Source organism: Ambystoma mexicanum, chromosome 6p, assembly GCF_040938575.1.
Source record: "Ambystoma mexicanum isolate Mex_15411 chromosome 6p, UKY_AmexF1_1, whole genome shotgun sequence".
Taxonomy (NCBI): Eukaryota; Metazoa; Chordata; class Amphibia; order Caudata; family Ambystomatidae; genus Ambystoma; species Ambystoma mexicanum.
This window is the reverse complement of record NC_090935.1, coordinates 965,110,473-965,116,657: the sequence shown is the minus strand read 5'-3', so window position 1 is coordinate 965,116,657 and position 6,185 is coordinate 965,110,473.

Genomic DNA, 6,185 nt, shown 5'->3' with positions numbered 1-6,185 from the left:
ATGAGGGGTTGCGTGAAGCCCCTTTATGCACCCTAGCCATGCCTGTTGTATGTTTTCTGAATTAGATGATGTGCAGCTCATACAGCATGAGCATCACTCACTATCCCCTCTGCCCATAAGCCCAGGCCCTCGCAGGTTTCTTATACACACAGGTCCACTGGAGTTGAGACGCTTTCACAAGCCACGCCATAGATCACTGCTTTCAATTCTCCTGCTCGTGAACCCTGCGCAATTTGCAGCTCTGACGCATAGTGTGCAAAGAAACACAGGCAATATGATTCCAAACAGCTGTGCAACCCATCGGAGCTGGCGAAGGGACAGGGCACCCCAGTGCAGAGCTGAATCCTAACTTCTGCCTGACTTCAAAATGGCAAATGCGTTAGTTAAAACCCTCAGCTGCTGCAGAACCAACCGTCATTGAACCAAGACTGGCCACAAATGAGAACTTTTAGGAAAAGGGTGAAAAACCTGATTTTGAGCAAGGGGAAAAGGGGAATAACCAATCCTGTGATGAGACTGAAATGAATAGCGAATAACCAAACCAGACCATTACTAAAAAATCTAGGCTGTCAGGGACACTATCAAGGAGCCCAGGGCCAGAAGGCCAGGAGGGAAGGCTAATAAGGAGAATTATCCCAATTTAGCCCTCTCATTCAAGGCTACCAGCGGTTTTTATCAACAGCACATAAAGAGCTCTGATACCTTTGTGGCCCAAGATGGCAACCCACGAAAAGAGGGTACAAATAGATCTAAAGCTGACAATTACCCAAGGAAAGAGGGGAAGAAGGGGAAGAAATGCTTAATTGGTAGATGATTGCCAAGAAGTGCACGTGGGCATTAGATATTGAGTTCAAGAAGTAAGCAAGGTGCGTGCCATCCGCATAACACTGAAAGTTAGAGGTGAAGGTGGAGATCAGGTGGGCCAAAGGGGCCAGATAGATGTTGAAGAGCCAGGGGGAGAAGGATAGAGCCCTGGGGAACAACACATGTAGAGAGAGAGAGGTGGTGGAGAGAAAGGAAACAAGCTGGACCTGGGAGGGTCGGTCTAGGAGGAAGGAGGTCAGCCAAGCCAGAGCCTGATCCGTGATGCCAAGGGTTTTGCGCAGATGAGTAAACAGGATGTTGTGGTTGACCCTGTCAAAAGCAGAGGAAAGGCTGAGGAGAATTTGGACAGAGGTAGAGAGCTGGAGTCGAGATTTGAGAGCAGATCATTACAGTGTTTAGGAGTGTAGTTTCCGTGCTTCTGGCTGTTCTGAAGCCAGATTGATGGTCATGGAGACAACCAACAGATTCAGTGTGGAGGGTTAGATGGGAGACAGCCAACTTCTCCAGGTGTTTGCCCAGGAAAAGAGTGATAGAGATTGGGCATTAGTTTTCCAGAATGCATGGGATGGCAGAAGGCTTTTGTAGTAGGGGGTGCACAAGGTAGTGCTTGAGAAGAGAGGGGAAGTGCCATTGGCGAAGGAATGATTACGGAGGTCGGCCAAGGCTGGAGCGAGAGCATCAATGTTGTCCTTTATGGTTCTGGAGCAGCAAAGTGTTAACTGTTTAGATGAGACTTTCATCGACCAGACTTGTCTGGAAACATCTTCAGGTGTTACAGGAGAGAAGGAGGGGAGAAGGAGAGGATGGTGCGGCGGCCAAGGCAGGTCTGAGTGGGGCAGGGGGAGAGAGTGGAGAAGTGGTGGAGAGGGCAGACAGGGTGTCCTGGGTTTTAGTGGTGAAATGAGAAGCCAGAAACGTGCAGCGGGGCTGGGTGAGTGTAGAGGAGGATACTGCAGCAGGATTGGACAGCTCCTTGCAGATTTTGAAAAGTTTGCCCGCGTTGTTAGAGGCATGCAGAGTTGCAGGCTTGAATGTGGACCCTCTTCTTAGAGAAGATGGAGTCTGTATTAACTTTGGAGCAGGTGACAGGCCAGTGTGTCAGAGGGTGCACCCAAAGCTCCCCACTTCCGCTAAGCAACTCTGTAGTAGCATTTCAGTGCAGCCAAATCGGAGTCGCACCAAGAGTTGCACTTTGTGGCAGGCTTCAGGCAGATGCTCATAACAGGGGCAAGGATATCCAGAGTGTTAGAGATGGAGAGGTGAAGGTTGGTAAGGGCTGTGTCAGAATGGGAGTCAGCAGCAGCAGTAGGTGGAGGGGAGAAGGTGGAGGCAAAGGCGGCTGCTGACACTTGCTTCATAGGTCGAATGACCGTGAAGGAAGGAGGCAGTGATGGGAGGGCCTTTGACAAAGGGACAAGAAGTTTCAAGTGAGAAGAGAAAAGAAAGTGGCGATACCAGGAGAGAGGAGTAGTAAGAGGATTAGAGAGGGGGGTGCCTCAAGAGATGAGCACATCCAAGGTGTGGCCAGCAGAGTGAGTCAGACCAGAGGGTAGAATGGAAAGGGAAAGAGAGTTGCATAGGTTGTGATAGATCCCAGAGGAGTACAGGTGTATGTTTTGATCCCCAATGAAGAGAAGTTGGGAGGAGGAGGATAGGAGAGAGCGATCAGCCCATTCAGAGAGGAAGAGGGTGACCCGGCCAGATGGTGGCCAAGGTAAGAGAGAGGCCAGGAGATATAGAGAGCCTGCAGATCAGGCATTCAAAGGAGGAGTAGGTCTCAGTGGGGATGATGGGAGCAGGGATCCACTGTGGAAAGATCAGGGCAACTCCACCTCCGGGCTTGTGCTCAGAGAGGATCTTGTAGCCCTCAGGGAGGATTGTGTTAAAACTTGTGACAGAGCAGGCATTGAACCATGTCTCAGAAAGAGCAAGAACTTCGAGGTCCAGAAGTTCAAGGAGGTGGCAGATGTCAGAGGAGTGTTTGACAGCAGAGCGAGAGTTGGGAGTAGCCACATGGAGCAGGTTGCCACTTTTGCAAGATTTCTGGGGTTTGGCGGGTTCAGGGGAGAGGAGTCCCCATTGGAGGAGGTAGAGGAGATAGAGAGGTGGAAGGAGATGGCAAGGGAGCCAGAGAGGTAGAGGATGGCAAGGGAACCTGAGAGGTGGAGGAAAGGGGTTGCAGAGGAGCCAGAGAGGTGGAAGGAGGAGGCACCAAGGTAGCAAGTGAGGTAGTGGATGGCAAGGGGGCCTGAGAGAAGGAGGACAGAGGTGGATTGGGAGCCAGAGATGTAGTGGATGGCAAGGGAGCCAGAGCAGAAGAGGGAGTAGGAGATAGAGTAACCCGAGAAGTGGTAGAAGGAATAGCAGAAGGAAGGAAGTTGATGAGGCGGGGGAGGTACCTATCAAATAGAAGGAGAGTTGGTTGAGGGCCCTGGACCATGACGGTGCCATTTAGGTATCCATTAATGATGACTCTGACTGGAAGCGGGCCATGAGAACTTCCCATCCAGTGCCACCATTCATGGGGGAGAAGGAGGAAGGAGAGAGAGTGCAACCATATGAAGGGTCCATAGTTCAGGCGAAGGAACAACAAAGAGGATGTGGGTGAGAGTTTGTCTGGAAGAGGCACTGACATACGTGTCAGCAATGGGAAGGCCTGTATTGGAGACCAAGGTGTCTTTCTTGAGCTTCTTCCTTCCGGACTTAGTGAGAAGAGAAGGATAGGAGATAGAAAAGCAATTAGAGAAGATGGTGGTTGATGCAAGGAATTGGAAGCGGCCTCTGAGATCCTGTGACGATTGGGAGCGTGAGCGTGAGAGGTGCGTCTTGATTCCTGTTGGTGCGTGGTCTGCGCGCTAGTGTGGGCCATTGAAGGTCCTTTCCTCGAGTTGGCGTAGCAGCGGCGGCTCAGTGTGTTTCACTGTGCCGGTCGTGGGATGCGGGACGCGAGACGCGGGTGGCTGCCCCACAGAGGAACTCGCCCCAGGGCGAAAGGGGATCCAAAGACCTGGAGGCCTGCACAGGTGTGCAAAAGTAAGTCGCCGGTGGCGGCAGACGGCAGACAGAGGGGCACTGAAGAGGGCCGCTTACTGTACCTGACACGTTCACCTGGACCCCGCAGTCCGGGAGCTGGGCAGCCAGGAGCGACGGGTAAGGTGGTTGCGTCTTGCCCTGTGCCCCGAGCCCTGTCCATCGTTTGACAGGTGACCGTAAACTACGCTTTGATTACCAGGGGTGAGGCCACAGGGCAAGCTTATATCTAAGAGGGAGCTCAACCCCCTTTTCCCCCCTCTCCCCTCCTTTGTTGCCCACGGGGGTGGAGGTATAATATAAGCCTAAAGGGCTTAACTATTAGCCCATAAAGTACAATCTATTAGCCCATAAAGTACAATCTATTTGCAGTAACTTACCAGGCACGTCCCTGTGTGGGGAAACGGATAGAATATGCCTGTGAAACCCACAAGCCACAATAAAATGGCAGGTACACGGGGTAAAAAACCCTATGGCCTGCACTCTAATAACAAGCTGCCTACATCTAATGATAACCCAGGGTCAAAGGAGCCTGGGGAAAGGCCCCAGGCGGCGCAAAAAAGGCACCCTGGATGCTTTTCTCCCCATGAAAACCTCCAAACCAGAAACTGTAGCTGCTAAACAGGATTGTACCATGCCACAACTGGAGGGAGAGGGCAGCTATGCCCCTTTGGACTTGGATAATGACTTGCTCCTATCACGCAGGCTGTAGTACATGCAGAGGAAGCTCTAATCAAGCTCTCTGCTTCAGAACGCCTCCCACTGAAAGCAGGGGAGGCGGAGAGTGTAAAAAGCCTGCAAGACAAGCTGCCTGGAGAAGCTCTAGCTGCAGAAACAACTGGAATGCAGGAAACACCTCCTGAGGCGCCATTGGATCAGCACAATGAATTACCCCAGTCATTGTCTCCGGCTAGCGGTCCCAGACTCTCTGCAAGCCCTAATATGATATCCGATTCAGCGAACCCCCCCCATGAATCCACACAAACTGAGTTCAGTACACATGACACCTCCCATACAAGTCAGGCGGTGCTCAGTTTTGCGGTAAAAATTCTACTCAAACTATGTGGATCTAAAAGATCAGGGGAAAATGATTGCTGCCCTTCACTTGCATTTGCTTAAGGCAAAAGGGAATAGGAATACAAGTCCGCCCATCATTGACCTGAGGGGTGACGCACCCCCTATTAAACCTAAGAGCAATAACGGAGGTGAGAAAATCTCACCTGTTTTGGACAAAGCACATGACCCCCATTTAGATGCGGGGAAAAAGGCTGCGGGAGATAAGGGAGTCAACCCGCCCGCGGCCCCAGCATCGAGGAGGCAGGTCCGCATGGCGAACAAACGTCTCACAAAGGGCTGCACTTACCCTAAGCCGGCTTTGACGAGTTTGGAAGTTAGTTTACAAGAAGTGGCCCCACCCCGCCACGAAATTCTATGCCACGGCCTACAACACCTCCAAAAAACCACACAAGCGGGCAGCCAGGCGCAAGAGAAGGTCTGCGCAGACTGTCGGAACTCTAACTAGCTGGCTGTTTGACAAACAGCCGCACTCAGACGGCCCGGTGCCCACGGGTACGCAACAAGGGGATAAGATACCCAGACATACGTCGCTGGCTGACCCTAATCACTGCCCCCCACTCCAACCTGATATGACGCAACAACTGAATGCTGAGGACTCTTCAGTTTCTGCTCTGTCACACTGGTCGGGGGAGACAGAGGAGCAGGACGTACCTAGCCATAAGGTCGATCTAAGAAAGGTGACAATCATGCCGACGGCCAGCACTAATTGAACCGTCCTAAATTGTTTGCCCTGTTTGCTAAAATACCCTTGTTGCGTATACTCAACTCAAGTGATGTGGACTTTGTGGAATCTTTGCGGATACCTGGAGCAAAACTTACATCAATTCATTGTTGCCTACCGGAAACTGCAGCTATGATAAGGACACACCAGGCATCATTGGGTTAATTAGGATATACCTTGGACGCCCCCTTCCAAAAGCTCCACCCAGAGATGCATGTAAATGTAAATTTATTGTCGCTCCTGCCTCGGCGAAATCAGGAAATGGAAGAGCGGCAACCAAATTCACAGATGAACAAGGCTGGGAGTGGCTCCAAGAAATGTTTGCCCAAGGGAAAGGAAGGTGAACTTCCACTGTAATAAGCTGGAACATGTGGGGCTTCAGCTATTGGACAAACGCTGGTGGCTCCCGTGAATGGCTTCTTGGATCTGATCTTTTTCTTTTACAAGAATCCAGGGTCACTTCGGAAGTGGAATTTGATGGCTTCGTTACTTTCCAGTCGCTGGCCACTAAGGGAAATTTGGGTAGACCTAG